Raw genomic sequence first — 15,360 nt, forward strand, 5'->3', positions numbered from 1 at the left:
GATTTTTTAACACTGATATAGTTTAAAATAAAGCCAAAGGTCAGTAATGGAGCATTCTTTTTTTTTAAGCAGTCAAGTTATGAACCCCTGAAAAATGGGGTTTATAATGGAAAAGCTGACAGCCCCTTAACTATAGCATTGTGAATGATGGCACCTTGATCAGAGATGGAGAAAATCCTCAATGTGATATAAACTACTGAACTAAGTTGTAAAATGACAAGGACTGAGTGAACAGTTTTTAATACAGATAATATTGTTCATGTAGTCTATAAATATAAAATTAAATGTTGACCTCTATCTCCCATGTCAAAAGTCAAAGTCAGTGTCAGCACATATTGTTTTTATTTGTTTCAAGAGAAAAATAGATCAACAACATTAACCTCACAATGAACAGAGAATTGAATGAATTAAAAAGCAGTACCCCATAAATCCCTTTCCTTTTATTGGCACAGTGATAAAAATGCCTGGGGCTTAAAGGAAAAAGGTGGTCTGAAGACACTAGTCTGGGATGTTCTGTGTACACAGAACTGTACATCACAAACTAAAAACAGAGGTATAGAGTTATTAAGATCTGTGCAATCTTATATAAATATGCACTCTTTATTGAAATCCGTCACAATAAATCATTGCACCATGCAAAAGACTTCATGTCAGGTGTCCCTGGGCCAAGAAGCTAATTGCAAAGTTTTTTTAAATATTTTTTTTTTCCTGCTACCCACATTTGGAAAGTGCATTTAAGAAAAGAGATGAAAATGTAACAAAGAAAACCTGTCCATATTTCCAGTTTGTGAACAGTTGAGGAAAATACCTGAAATGCTTTCCAGTATTTTCAAAAAATTACTGGCTTGATTTTGTCAGGCATCCCTTTTACATTTCTAATTTGTTCTAAGTGGGCCAAGAGTTTGAGAATTTTCTCCCTATCAAAAAAACAAACAAACCAGTAAATTTTCCCAGAGCACATTGTAATAGCAAAGGCTGCTGTTTTCCAGTAGCACAGTAAATTTGATAGTTAACTAAAGTGAGCATTTTCCATTGCAAATTCAGTTTAATTTCAACTTTAAGTGCTGCATAATTAAACTGAAAATGTTCTTGAAAAATAACAGACCAAAATAGGACAGAAACAAAATCGTTTTCACATTGGTTTAAGGTTTTCTCATGTACACACTTTTAGCTGTTAGTGAAGCTAACCAAAAGCACAACATGAAAAAAGAATCCGTGCCAGCAGGAGCAGGAAGGACACCTTGCTAAAAACTCCACAGTTCATTTTGTTCACTTCCGCTTATCCTGCTGCAGCATGCTGGATACACACAAATTCGCTTGTTTTAATGCTCCAGTGATTACCTACTAGCAGTGCTGCATCATGTGAAAAGCATTTTCCAGCGCTTGCACTGCATACGAAGCACACAAAAGCAACTAGCTGCAACGTTTGTCAAATCTGGACAGCACTCCATAGTAGCTTACTGGAACCAAACACCATTTTTCTTGTTCAAATGGACTGGTTGACTTTGAGTTTCACAGATATAGTGTAGACTCTGAATGAAGTCTCGGCTCATATATACTCCTGAAGGCTGGTACGCTGAAGCTAATCTGTTTCTCGGAAAATGCCAGTGTGAAAAGGCTTGTCAGGATGAAAATTCAAATGGTTTCAAAGAACTTTAAAGCTGGCTGTAAACAGCGACTTTTCTGCTCCATGTGTAGTCATGCAGCTTCTGGGCAGAACCAGTCATGGTGGTTTTTATAGCTGGATGATCAGAAGCTTCCTCTGTAACTTCTAGCAAAGAAGCAAAGGCAAGTATTTCATTATACAGGAGGATTATTGGTATGGAAGGCGCTATTGAGTGGCACTTACAAGGCAGATTACTTCAGGTCTCACTGAGCCTGTAAACTAAGAAGGTCAAAGCTTCACACAGATGACTAATGTTCAAACAATGCAGACAATTTATAAAAGGCATACAGCTGGCAAAGATTTATATCTGATCTTGATTTGCAAACATTTTTATCTGCTATTGTAAGATACCTCCTACTTTCCACTCTGGTTTAATTTAAGAAAATGGAGAAATTAAAATGAGGGAGGTCATTGGACGTAGTTAAGAAAGATATACTTGACTTTTGCACCCATCATAAAGATGCATGAAAAATTGGATAATGTTACTTATACTGTCAATTTACAGTGCATATTGGCATCCCAACAAGGGGATGTTTACTGCAACCTGGAAGCCTTGCGGGACTTTAGGGAGTGGTTGTTTTTTATGAGGGAGCAGCATCAAGGTTGCTTATTATGACCTGTAGTATTCTTATGTATTCTAGGACCCTGACAGGTGTGCAAGCGAAAGTGCAATGGGATCTGATGAAGAATCTCCATAATCACATTTCCTACCATGCCACACGTGCATGACAGGAAGTGTGACTGTGGGATCCAGCATCAGATCCCATCATGCCTTATTGTCAGTGCAGAGATCATGACCCTGGGCTCCCCCTGTATTGGCAAGAAGCAAGCTCCTACAGCACATGGAGTGCCCTGGAGCTCCCAGCCACAGGAACACACCCTGTAGGTGAGAGCCCCAGCCTGACCACATGTTTAATTAATGGTGTGATAGGAACAAGCCACAAAGTTATTATACTTTTTTGTGTGTAATAAATTTGTGGCTTATTCCTTGTTCTATCACACCATTAATTGCATTAATGTATGATTAGGTCTTCTTTTTCTCATGTCTCTACACCACATTTGACCATATTGTTGCCTGTGCTTGTGCTCATTTATTGTACTTGGTGAGGTCTTTCATTGTATATGTGCCTTCAAGCAGTGGGCATTGCAGCAGGTGTTGCATAGTCTGAGGCTCTGGTTGAACCAATGGTATAGCCTCACTTCTTCATTAGCTCCTTGGAGCTAATGACTCCAGTGTGTAGGTGGGTGAAACATCAGTGGTTCATAATCTGGTAGTAAAGACTCGGCCACTGGGTTGTCCATTTGTTCACTGTCAGGTATTTTCCTCAGCCTCTCATTCCACATCTGTACTCGTATCTTGAGTGTGGAATCGAGCCTGGGTGCTGGTGAGGAAGCTCCCACATGATTTCAGACTTTGTGTATTGTGGGATGGTCATATGTGTGTCTGGGTAACAATGTAAGATATGGTTAACTAGTTAATCATGCCTTGAGTATAATGTGTGCCAGGGGCCATACAGAAACAAGATTCACCATGATCATATTTATTCTTCTTTTCCCTTCAACTCTGGAGGAGAAAGAGCATGCTATATAAAATATACCCAATTTCCTCAAACTGGGGAGAGGACTCTTTATTTAGTTAACAAGTAGAAAAATGCATAGTACTGTCCTCAATGTCTTCTGAAGACAAGATTTACCTATGAGTAAGCATTCCAGTTCATAATTGCTGGTAAGGCAGATAGGTAGGAAGCACTCCTTTCTTTCTCAGAGTTTTGAAAGCTTTCTAAAGTTTCCAAAGTTGTTTATTGTACACCTTGGAAATTTCTTTGTCCAAAAGTGAGCCAACAAGCTCGCCAGCAAACATAGCCACCACAACAGATATTGTTAGTGTCAGTAGATATCACAAATTAGTACATCTAGGTGTTAAGCATGTCAGATATTACTCAACAATATTTCTGATTCAGTTTTGAAATACATAGATCCCTGTTCCAAAGTACAGAATTAAACTCACATAGTCCATTTTAATTTTTTTCCCCAAATCATCAATACTAAATGACACCATTTTAGATTTATCAAAAATCCCAGGGCACTTTCTCAGGCTTATGCAATGGTCTCTTCATTGAAATCAATGAGCCCAGAAAAAGTAACACCAGTTCAATTCATTTTCCTTGTTACAAGTACTGAAATCTAGGCAAGATTATTTGCTTTGCAAGTCCCCAGGACTTTGGCTGGAGCTCCAACTACTTAAAGATTTACTTTAAGTATTTATCTTGTTTACCAGATTGTTGTTTACTGACAAGTTAGTAGTTACATATTACATGTGTGTACCAGAAGACATTAGACAGCTTTAGTTTTTTTTAAATAATTATATGATACAACTGAATAAAATTTCCACTTCTACTATGTGTTGGAAAAGAAATACAAAAATTAGTTTTTATTGAGGAAGTGAATTCTCTGCTAGCTAAAATTCAGCATTATATATCTCCTTTCCTTCAATGCCAAAAAACTTGATTTCTTGAATACTAAAAAATTATTTCAAAGTTCTTCAAAAAGAAAGAACGTTGGACAAGTTTCCAAACTTTTGCAGGTCATCACAAGTTTTCCAATAGAAAATTAAAAGGATATATTAAGTTCAATATTAAGTTCAATTTTCATAAGTTGGGTTTGCAGATTTAGCTGTGCATCTCCCACTCAGCATTCAGAAAAGGTGTCCTTATTATCTTCCTTTTGATCTATCTGAAGTAAAGACAGTTGCAAAGGTGCATATTTCATTCAGATTCACATATATGCTTTGTGGTGTCATGGACAACTAAATAAGGACATAGGCCCGCTAACAAAGGGAAGTCACTGTACTTTTAGCCCCTAGAGTGAAAGGAAGCTGCAAACCAATGCCAGTTGAAAACACAGTTTCATGGTTACTTATTCTCAGCATAAGAATACATTTGTGAGGTCTGGTTTACTAGAAATGGCCTAAGGGAAAAGCAAGTGAACCTAGAGTAATAAAAAAGTGCCAAAATGAATAAGGCAGTTCACAGCCACTCTCCTTTCACTACTAGAGGAAAGGCCTCGTGTTTGTACTTCAGCTGAGATATCCAAAAATTGTTGCTGTTGCAGTATCTCTGCCATTTCAGTGCAACCTGAGAAAACAATTTAGATATGTTACTCCAGTGCACTGACAAGCTGAAAATATTTTTTTACCCATTTATGGGTGCAAATTAATGGAATGACAACAGACTGAAGCCAATGACAACTGCTAATCTGTAAGCAACAACAAGCAATGAAAAGCTGATAGTAGTACAGCTGTTTTATTTTAATTGAGGAATGATTTTATGTTGGAAACACTCAATATTCACAGCAAATTAAAAATAATGAAGTGAATTGATACCAATGATATTTTTTTACCTACTATCCCTTTGTAAATCTATTTCTTCACACAAATTGACATGTCTAATTGATACATACGCTATTATTCCTCATTAGTAGACCAAATAAAATAATTCTTGATTAAATTTATTGCAATTTACAATCCAGCATAATGTTTGCAAGCTATAAAAGTCAATCAACAGGAAATGGAAAAAAAACAGATGACATTATTACATCTTATATATATATATATATATATATATATATACACACACACACACACAATAATTACATGCGTTTAATACCCACCTAAACACATCCTTTCTCCATGAACTACAGATCATCTTCAGTAGATCACCCCGTTTCTTAAATGGTCAGCTTAAAGTCATCCAGTATAATTTCTTTTGAGCTTCAGAAAAGATCATTTCTAGTAGGCAAATTACTTTTGTAAGTTCTTGTTTTAAACAACTACCCAAGGGACAGGCAAAGAAAAATCAGTTGTCTAGAAGAGTTAGTCTTTATCTTAGGCTCAAGCAAAATTATGCAAAAAGAGCCTGAAGATGGTCACTGAGGGCAGGAGGTTGGAAAGAGTCTTTAGCTCTAATTTTGCTCTGAGTGACATACATAAACATGTTAGCACCGTGTGGAAAATTTTGAACAGGTAGCAAAACCACTGAAATTCAGCAGATGAACAATTCTGACAACAAGCAAAGTACAGGCTTGTTATCAGAAAATCTCCTGCCAATGGCAAAATATTTCCCCTTGTGACCTAGTTCTGAGCTGGACAAATCCATTGTAAAATAATTTGCAGTAAGTCCTTCCAGTGTCTTTAGCATTTCAGTGTCTCAGTACCAATTTGATAACATTATTTGAAATCAGTGATGGTCTATGTGACTCCATGCTAGGCCAGTTCACTTTTTGCATCTATAGGTTGACCTAGATGCTGGACTGGGTTGTGTTTGCTTAGCCCCACACAGTTGTGCAGGAGGATCCTCTGGTGGCACACAACCAGCATAGCAGCTCCTATGCCTCCCCATTTTGCTAATGGCAAGGAAAACAAGCTGTGATAAGGGCATCCATATGCCCTCCTTATTCCTGGCTGCTGTAATGCTTTGATGATGTTGGAAGCTAGTACCAGTGGCTGCTCTAAACTGTACTGAGGTATCAGTTGGGTACACAGCTGGACCAAATGTAGAGTACAAGCCATTTCCAACTGTCCTTTTGATGTTTGGAGCTGACACAGGATTTTACTGATATGGAACCAATTCTAATGCCCTTATATTGACTAGTAGTCTATGCCTCAAAGAGCGTCACTGAAATGAATGAAACTCCCTTAGAAGTAAGGTAGTACTCAAAAGTAAGCAGTAATATTAGAGGCTGCCTGAAAGTAAATAATCAAATTTATTACAAATTATTTCTAACTGTGTCACATCACAGATGTGCTAAGATGCAGTACAGTGTGTACAGCCCATTGAGCCTACTGGCTTCATTATAGCATGTGTTATGTCATCCAGTCGAAAGGTATGAAGGCCAGACCTCACTAATGGAAACTGAGGTATGGGTGCAAACCAAAGTACTATACAAAGTGCTATACCTGCCTTTCAACTGCAATTGTATAGTTAAAGGAGCAAAAAACAGATTTACACAGGTGAATGAAAAGAACACGTATAATTTGCCATTGTCAAAAGCAAGCTTCCTCTTTCAAAAATATAACATATTTTTATTTCATAGATAGACAGACCAACAAGATCATATGAAAAGTTGCTATACATGCTGCAAACCCAGCAGGCTGGACTTTTCATACATATGGTATAACATAAGGAACAAATAATTTACCCTTATTGCTTAATAACTTTGATGAAGTCTTTGTAAAAGCAATTAATAGTGGCTCAGAAATATTGCCAGATTTTTATCGATTTTCATATGGGCCACTTACTATTAGATCCATAACCAGATGTTTCAGAAAAATTGCCTGCTATTTGACATGAATTATCCAATGCAATAAACAGCTACCTGCTAAAGATATGAATCAATGTGTTCCACTGTGATTGAGCATTGCCCCCTGAAGAAACACTTCTGGAAAGCAATACAAAGCCCAGCAAAACCTGTACAGCTTTTCTAGCCTTTCAGGTAGAATTTCCCACTTCAGAAATAGGGATATCTCAAGAACAGCATGACTTTTCCAAAAGAGCAGATAATTTTTAAGGGAACCTACCATACTTTGTAGTATTATCTTATGATGTCCATCAACATGAGCAAATTCATCCAAAAATTACAGCATGCACTAATGTCAGCATTAGTCTGCATACGTGATCTCCAAGTCATGTTTGAATTCTTATGTTCAGGCATAATTGATTCATAAAACCTCCTTGGCCCATTTCTTTCAGCCAGGTTTCAGGAAAAATGACTGTTTTTGTAGTTGTGCACATTTTGATCAAGATTGCATCTGGCTCTATATGGCTGTGTAGCAGGACTGAGCACTTAAGCCAGATACCATCATTCTTGCAGGAGCTAACTGCAGTCCCAACATAAGGAGATATGAGTATTGCAGGTATCCCTGACCTCGTAAAAGAAGGAAAATACTAGGATTGTAGCTTTACCCCATCTGCAGCAGGCAGTAGACCTCAACCAGAATATGCTATTCTATGCCCTTTCAAAAAGGTAACCAGTAACCTAGACATGTGCACAACATGTCTGAAGCTTTCTCTAGGTGGGGTAAAGTTACAAAGCTACCTTTGGCCAGGATCTTTGCAGGTACAAGCTAACTTTTTATATCACAAAGTATGTGAAAGTCTGGAAAAGCCACAGTAAGGAAAACATGATGAAACAGCTTGTGATTGCCCTTAATGTACAGTATTTTCATTTTGCTCCAACAAAACCAATTGGAAGTCATTCAGAATTATAGAAATTATTTTGCAAATGAGCGCAAATAAATTGAAAGTCAATATTCTAGTTAATCCAAACATACTAAACTAAAACTTGATTTATGTGTGGATGTTGCAGCTAACAAATGACCCACATCCACTCCCTCCATGCCTGAAATTCCCTCTAAGGTACATTTTGGGTACGTATGCAATTCAGGAACAGGACCCTGTTAAAAGCAGGTGAATGTCCTGCATTATATTCCTTTTACCTGTAACCATAAAGACACGCACAACATACTGAATAAATTACCAGGAAACAAGATCACAGGCCAAATTCATACAGAGGTTTGTTGCTAACAGTCATGCAACCATGAAATAAAAATATCTATTGCAGTCTATTTTATGCAATTTTAAAATATCATTGACATTTGAAACAAGTAAGCCTCAATGTACCACCACTAGAGAAACCGAAGTCTTTGTATCCAACCAGGTCTACACAGAAAGAAAGCAAATGCATTAAGATCCATAATTTGATACCCATTCCAAATACAAGCAGAAACAAATTTAGTGACAAATCTGTCAAAATATGTTCCACAAACACATTGGCAAGAGATCTGGACATACTAAAGAAATTCAGTGAAACAGAACACGTGCCAAACGAGGATGTTTGACAGAGTGTTCAGAAATACATTTAGACCGAAGCAGGAACACATCCAACAGAGAGATTCTGTACATAAATTATCATGAAACTATTAGAAATAATTAGCCAGTGATTTCAAAATATTACATATATTCTTAATGTTATCGAACGGATGTGTTGTGAACCATGTGTGATTTCTTGGCAATTTCACTTTTGGCTACACAACAGCATTTTTAAACATGAGGGAAAATACTATATCCCATACTGTAAGTCAATCTGTAGTCTTTGCTGAAATCATTCAGAGCTTCCAAATCCTTTGGAAATGCTCCTACATCCAATGCTGAACAAAGCTGGACTAATCAGGCCATGGAGACAGGGGTTCTGCAGAGCTCAGCTAAACAGAGGCCTCCCCAGAAGTCTGCAAAGAACCCATTAGCAATTGCCAACCAAGCTAATGGGCTGCAGTAGCATTTGTGGTTGTGTGGCCCTCTATTCTTAACCCACATTGCTATTTGTAAAGTAGGTCAGGGAGCCTGCACCAATACCCCAGGCCCTGCCTCAGTAACCACTTAACTCTGAGAGATGGGTCATATGGTGGGTATTTCCCTTTGAAACTTTAATCAAAGTCAAGTGAGGAAATATAGATGTTCTGAGAAGTGCAGAATAGCATGCCTATTCCTATGCCAAGCTATAACCACTTGTTGTAAAAATTATTTTTCCATTTAACAAGTAACACTCTTTAGGACAAGTGTCCAAGAACAACAGCCACATTTTTCACTAATCGGCCTCATAAAAGTCTAAGCAGAGGTTAATTACTAATAAATCTAGAGCCCAAACTGCAGTCCTAAAGGTGGGGCACTGACAAACATGCATCTCCCCCACTGTAACTCATGGTACTTTGCAGGAAGCACCATGAGTTACAGCATTTCCCCAACTCAACAAACATTGGCTGTTGGGTCCAGGGGGTTGGGGGAACAAGTTCCAGTTTGGAACATCTCTATGTCTGCAGCCTCTCCCTCCTAGCCGTGCCCCTCCCCTTTCCAAGTGATGGTGCTGTCTTCAGAATGGGTGTGGGGGGAAGGGAATGGAAGGAGCTTAGTCTGGGGTTTGCCCAGCCTGCACTGTCGGGTGGGGCGGGTGGATGGATTGGAGCCCTCCCACCTTGGTGTGCACTAACAGATGTTAATGAAGATACTTCACTTCTTTAATGAGGATTCAGACTGTTGTGTGATTGGGCATTTTGAAAACATTTTGCAACTGTGCATTTCTGTCAGTTCATGGCTATAGAGAGCTTCAGGGGCCTGATCGTGCAACAAACCATCACTTCTGTCAGCGCCTGTGGTTCTCTATGACAGGATGTAGGTATGAAAAATCTGGGCCTTCCACTGTTGTGCTTCACCTATTCTATGAACAACAAGTGGAATCTAGTCTACAGAGCTGCCATTCAGACCTTTCAGAAACAATTAATTCCTCAAACATTTTAAAATTTATTCCCATGTAAAGCACACTAATATACAAAATAACGTACCAAAATCACTGTAACATGAAAACAATGATGCACCGCCAGACAAGAAAGCTGATATTTTTAACAGTTTCTTTGCCTCTGTTTTCCTGAACAGGGACCGGGATATCCCACCTACCAGAGGTAGGGACAATCTTGGGGATAGCTCTATCAAGCCTTCAGTCAGCACACATATAGTTAAGGATCTTCTGGAAGGGCTAGACATTTTTAAATCTGCAGGTCCAGATGCCCTCCACCCAAGGGTGTTGAGGGAGCTGGCAGGGGTCATCGCGGAGCCCTTGGCCCGGCTGTATGAGCATTCATGTTCACCTGGTCAGGTGCCGGGGGATTGGAAACTGGCTAATGTGGTCCCTATTTTCAAGAAGGGGAGGAAGGAGGACCCAAGTAATTATAGGCCTGTAAGCGTCACTTCGGTGCTCGGGAAGATCTTGGAGAGAATCATCAAGGAGCACATCTGTGGGGCGCCTGCAGGGGAGATCATGCTCAGGGGCAATCAGCATGGGTTCATCAAAGGCAGGTCCTGCCAGACCAACCTGATTGCCTTTTATGACCAAGTAACTAAATCCTTGGATGATGGTGTCGCTGTGGCTGTAGTCTTTCTAGACTTTAAGAAGGCCTTTCACGCGGTCTCTCACCCCATCCTCATCAATAAATTAAGCGACTGTGGCATTGATGCCTGCACAGTTGGATGGGTAAAAAATTGGCTGATGGAGCACACCCAGAGAGTAGTGGTGAACGGGTTGTACTTAACCTGGTGAGATGTGAGCAGTGGGGTACCCCAGGGCTTGGTCCTCGGGCCCGCACTTTTTAACATTTTCATCAGTGACTGGGACAAAGGGGTGGAAAGCACACTGTCCGAGTTTGCTGATGACACTAAGATGTGGGGCGAGGTGGACACACTTGAAGGGAGAGAGAGGCTACAACTAGATTTAGACAGACTACAAAAGTGGGCAGACAAGAATAGGATGGGGTTCAACGTAGACAAATGCAGGGTGCTGCACCTTGGGAAAAGGAATCCACAGCATGCATACAGACTGGGGAGTTCCCCTCTTGAAAGCACAGAGGCAGAACGGGATCTTGGAGTCATTACTGACTCCAAGATGAACAAGAGCCGCCAATGCCAGACCTCAGCCAGCAAGGCCAGCCATACCTTGTCATGCATCCAAAGGTGCATCTCAAGCCGGTCCAGAGAGGTAATATTCCCCCTCTATGCGACTTTGGTCAGGCTGCAGTTGGATTACTGTGTCCAGTATTGGGCGCCGCACTTCAAAAGGGATGTGGCCAGCCTGGAAAGAGTTCACAGGAGGGCCACCCAGTTGGTGAGAGGGCAGCAGCACAGGCCCTATGAGGAGAGACTGAGGGACCTGAACCTGTTCAGCCTCAGCAAGAGGAGGCTGAGGGGGGACCTGGTGGCTGCCTATAAGCTCATCGGGGGAGATCAACAGCAAATAGGCAGAGCCCTTTTCTCCCCAGCACCACCTGGGGTGACAAGGAACAATGGTAATAAGCTGATGGAGAATAGGTTTAGGTTAGAGATCAGAAGGCAATATTTTGCGGTTAAGGTGGCCAAAATCTGGAACCAACTTCCCAGGGAAGTGGTCCTCGCGCCTACCTTGGGCAAATTCAAGAGGAGGTTGGATGATCACCTGTCTGGGGTCTTGTGAACTCAGCATTCGTTCCTGCCTGTGGCAGGGGGTCAGGCTAGATGATCTGTTCAGGTCCCTCCTGACCCTAGCTACTATGAAACAAAACCATGGAGGAGGCAGAAAAAGGCTATAAAGCCATGCACTAAATAGAATACTCATCAACATAAAAACTATCTCCCAATCCTTCCAATGCAAACACAGAAGGCAGTAACTAGTAACACAGCACATTTCTTACTACTGATGAAACACTGGTAAGTAAGAATAATACAAATTCATCTAGCCCTTATATTGCAAACCAAGTGCTCATACCAGTAAACCCAGTAAGACCCTGAGAAAAAATTTCCTGAGTTCCCCAGGTTGCCTACACAGATTCAGTTGCAGACTTGAGAAGGTTGGGGTGAAATCCTGGCCCAAATGAAATCAATGATAAAACTCCCACTAACTTCACCGAGGCCAGGATTGCTTTTTAAAGACTATGAGAGATTTTATGCTGCATTCATCATTATGGTATTGAAACATCATCTATGCAGTATAGTAAACATCAGGCACAGTGGCCATGTGTTATTTTTTTATAGGTTCCCAATTATGTATGTTAAAGGGTTTTATTTTTTTTGTGTGTGCGTGCATGTGGGTATGTGCACACACTGGTATGTGATTACATCACAGGCTAGGTCAAAGAGATGCACTTTGGACTTGGAGCAGAAAGTGATGTGGCTTGTGATGGGGCTTAGTTCCACATCTTGAACCATACCCTAAGAAAATGGTATCCTCTGCACAGACAAGGTTGTATGTTGAAATTCTATCAGTGTGGACATGCAGGCAAAAAGACATGGTGCAAGGGATGTGGTTTAAATAGGCTTCATCTTTATTAAGTTAGCTCAGCTGAGAACCATCCACCAATAACTCACACTGTGCAGGTCATCATTCTTTCTCACCTATTTCCTCCTGTTTAAAGACTGCCATCACTCTCTATCCCCCTCCCTTCAACATTGATCTTAGCCCATTGCTTGGGCCTCACCTCCCACACCTTGTGTGAATATGTATGAGGTGTGGCAATGAGATTGTTCCCTCATTGCACCTGAAGTTCAGTTCCATTTCTTAGCTTGTTTAAGGGATGCCTTGCAATAAGTCTACTCTTTGTGAAATTTGGATTTCACAGGGAAATCTATGGAATAAGTACCAACACCTGCTATGGCAGGAAGTGAAAGGGCTTGTGATGGTCCTTCATTTCTAGGGGAATCATTCCAAAGGTTTGGGCTAGCACCCCAAAATCTCTATTTCCTGCACAGATGAGCTTTACCATTATTGGGAAAGTTTCCCTTCCATAACAGGAGTGAAGCTATCAATTCTAGTGTCAGCCTCTGAACTACCCTAAGCTGCGAAGTCTTAAAACAGGCATTCATTTAACTTACATGTGGTTATTCATACTGGACAACTAGATTGACCACCGCCCATTACAGAAAAAATGCAGACCAAGTTATCTAATGGAAAATATTTGTTGCTGTGTGACGATTTAAATTTAACATCCTGTTAAGCAGTATTAAGTTTTAAGTTACCATTAAACCAAATAATTGTATTTATCAATTTGTTCTAATTACCAAGCACAGATAAGCATATGTCCCAGTTAGCCTGGAAAAACCTGAATGCACACCTGCTCCAACAAACAGTCTTTAAAATGAGGTGGGAGGAAAATATTTGAATTACATTTCCCTGTTCCAACATACCATTTTTAAAAAGCACTTTCAACACTGAACTAGGCCTTTACAGTTAAGGCATTTTACAAGATGATACTGAGCTATGTTTCCTGTCTATGAAGAAGGCACCAGCATATAAAATGGTAGTGAATTTGCATTACCTCCAATCCATCATTCTTTGAGTGCGCAGGAAAAACTGTGAGACCTGCTGCAACAAAGCACAGCCTTGTGTTGACAGATTCTTATTTAAGTGACTGTGAATACAACAATTCCACAAATAATTTGTCAAGTGTGTGGCTGAACTAGCTCTGAACCCTGATAAATACCAACTCTCCTCACTGCTACAAAGGCATGATATTCTGTGTGCGGGCAGTGAGTAACAAGCACTAGGATTTAACAATCGATGCTACTATATTTCTCTTTTCTTTGTGGTTAAAAAAACCTTGAAGGGTGGCTCTTTCAGCAGTGTTAAGTACTAGTGGTGGCTATGGCTTGCAAATCTAAGTAATACACTGCAGGCTTAGGTGGAAGGAAATAGCACACTGCATCCATTTTTAGCTGCATTTAAAACATATGGTTTATGCTCTTTGCTGAAAAACAGTCTTTACTGTATAGTTAGTAGTCTGTTGCTTAATGTGGGTTGTTATTAAATGGACCTTTTTCAAGTTATGATAATAGGCACCTACCCCCTTGAATTTCTCATCCCAAGGCGTTTATCGGGGAAAGGGGAATTAATTTCAAAAGAAATCCTTCTTTCTGGGGAAAAATAACAGAAATTCTGGATCAGCCTACATACCAATTAATAAAAAGGGGTGGGGGGGTGCTTCAGAATTCAATCCTTCCAGGTAGTCAATTGAAATCAAGATTGCATTTGCTGTCATGTGGTATATTCTAAAGGCATTATGCGTGTGAGAGAGGGAGGAGATAAAAAATCTTTTTTAAAGAAATGTAAATCTAATCAGTCTTGAAGCTGGCAATATATACATAAATGTCTCTTGCAGACATAATTTAGTATGCATTATTAATTTATTTTTCATAAAGCTTTCTAGCTACAAAAAGGGTAAGTGGAAATGCACACCCACCTTGATCATAATGTTCATTTGTCAGTTAAAGGAAGGCAAGAGTGAACGTCTAAACAAATTTATTTTCTAAAATCCTATCCTAAAAGAGGCACAAAAACTTCCTTGTTGAAAGACCAGAGATGCATATTGCAAAAAATATTCCTCCAGACATTTTAATAAAGTACCAACCTTTAATGGGACATGAACTCCAATATGCTATTTGCAAGGCAAAACTGTTCCTTACAGACGCTGGACAGCAAAACATTATAATCATGTTTCTATTAGTCAATTATATTTAGACTTTTGACTCTATGATACTAATGCCTATAGAAATAATTAAGTATGTGGTATATTAACTAGTCCTAATGTAAAATGCTAATTATTTATTGTTTATAAAGCAATTTTAAATAATGCAAAAGCTCATACACTAATGCCACCATGATTTTCCAGTCATTAACTTAACCAGAATTTGCATTTTGGGACTATAGCCAGTGACTTACATGCACTACTTAAGTCATTTTTCAACCACCCTGTCCCATCTTAATCTATTCATCATTAATCACATTTGGTCACTTTACATACAGAACACTATTCAGATGAAAGATAAAAGAAATACATTAATAAAACTAAAGCAAGTGTGAATACTTCAAAACATAAAGGTAGTCAATGAATATGGTTATCAAAGCAATTTATACATTGTGCCTATTAAAATGGAATTGCCTAAGCCATTAACATGGCTGAAAGTTTTCTTGCTATTTAAGAGGTGTCTATAAGGCCAAATCTGAACTTTATTCTTCTAGTGCTCCTTGAACTGTGTTTGTAAAACAAAAGAGATGACACTAAAATTTCATAGAGAGCAGTGATTTCCTTTTATGAAACAGTAGAAGAACGCGTTGATAGTTGCTCA

The 15,360-nt window shown here is 39.4% G+C and overlaps 1 long non-coding RNA gene across 1 annotated transcript in view; it reads right to left on the bottom strand.

Annotated features, from left to right (window-relative positions):
- Positions 1–325: 325 nt before the first annotated feature.
- Positions 326–15,360, bottom strand: part of LOC109284480 (uncharacterized) — a 282,527-nt gene continuing 267,492 nt past the window's right edge. Inside the window, exon 14 of the long non-coding RNA XR_009455286.1 lies at positions 326–1,771. This is a non-coding gene — a long non-coding RNA (uncharacterized LOC109284480). The remainder of the gene's footprint in view (positions 1,772–15,360) is intronic.

The sequence above is a fragment of the Alligator mississippiensis genome, chromosome 10, assembly GCF_030867095.1.
Source record: "Alligator mississippiensis isolate rAllMis1 chromosome 10, rAllMis1, whole genome shotgun sequence".
NCBI classification, from domain to species: Eukaryota; Metazoa; Chordata; order Crocodylia; family Alligatoridae; genus Alligator; species Alligator mississippiensis.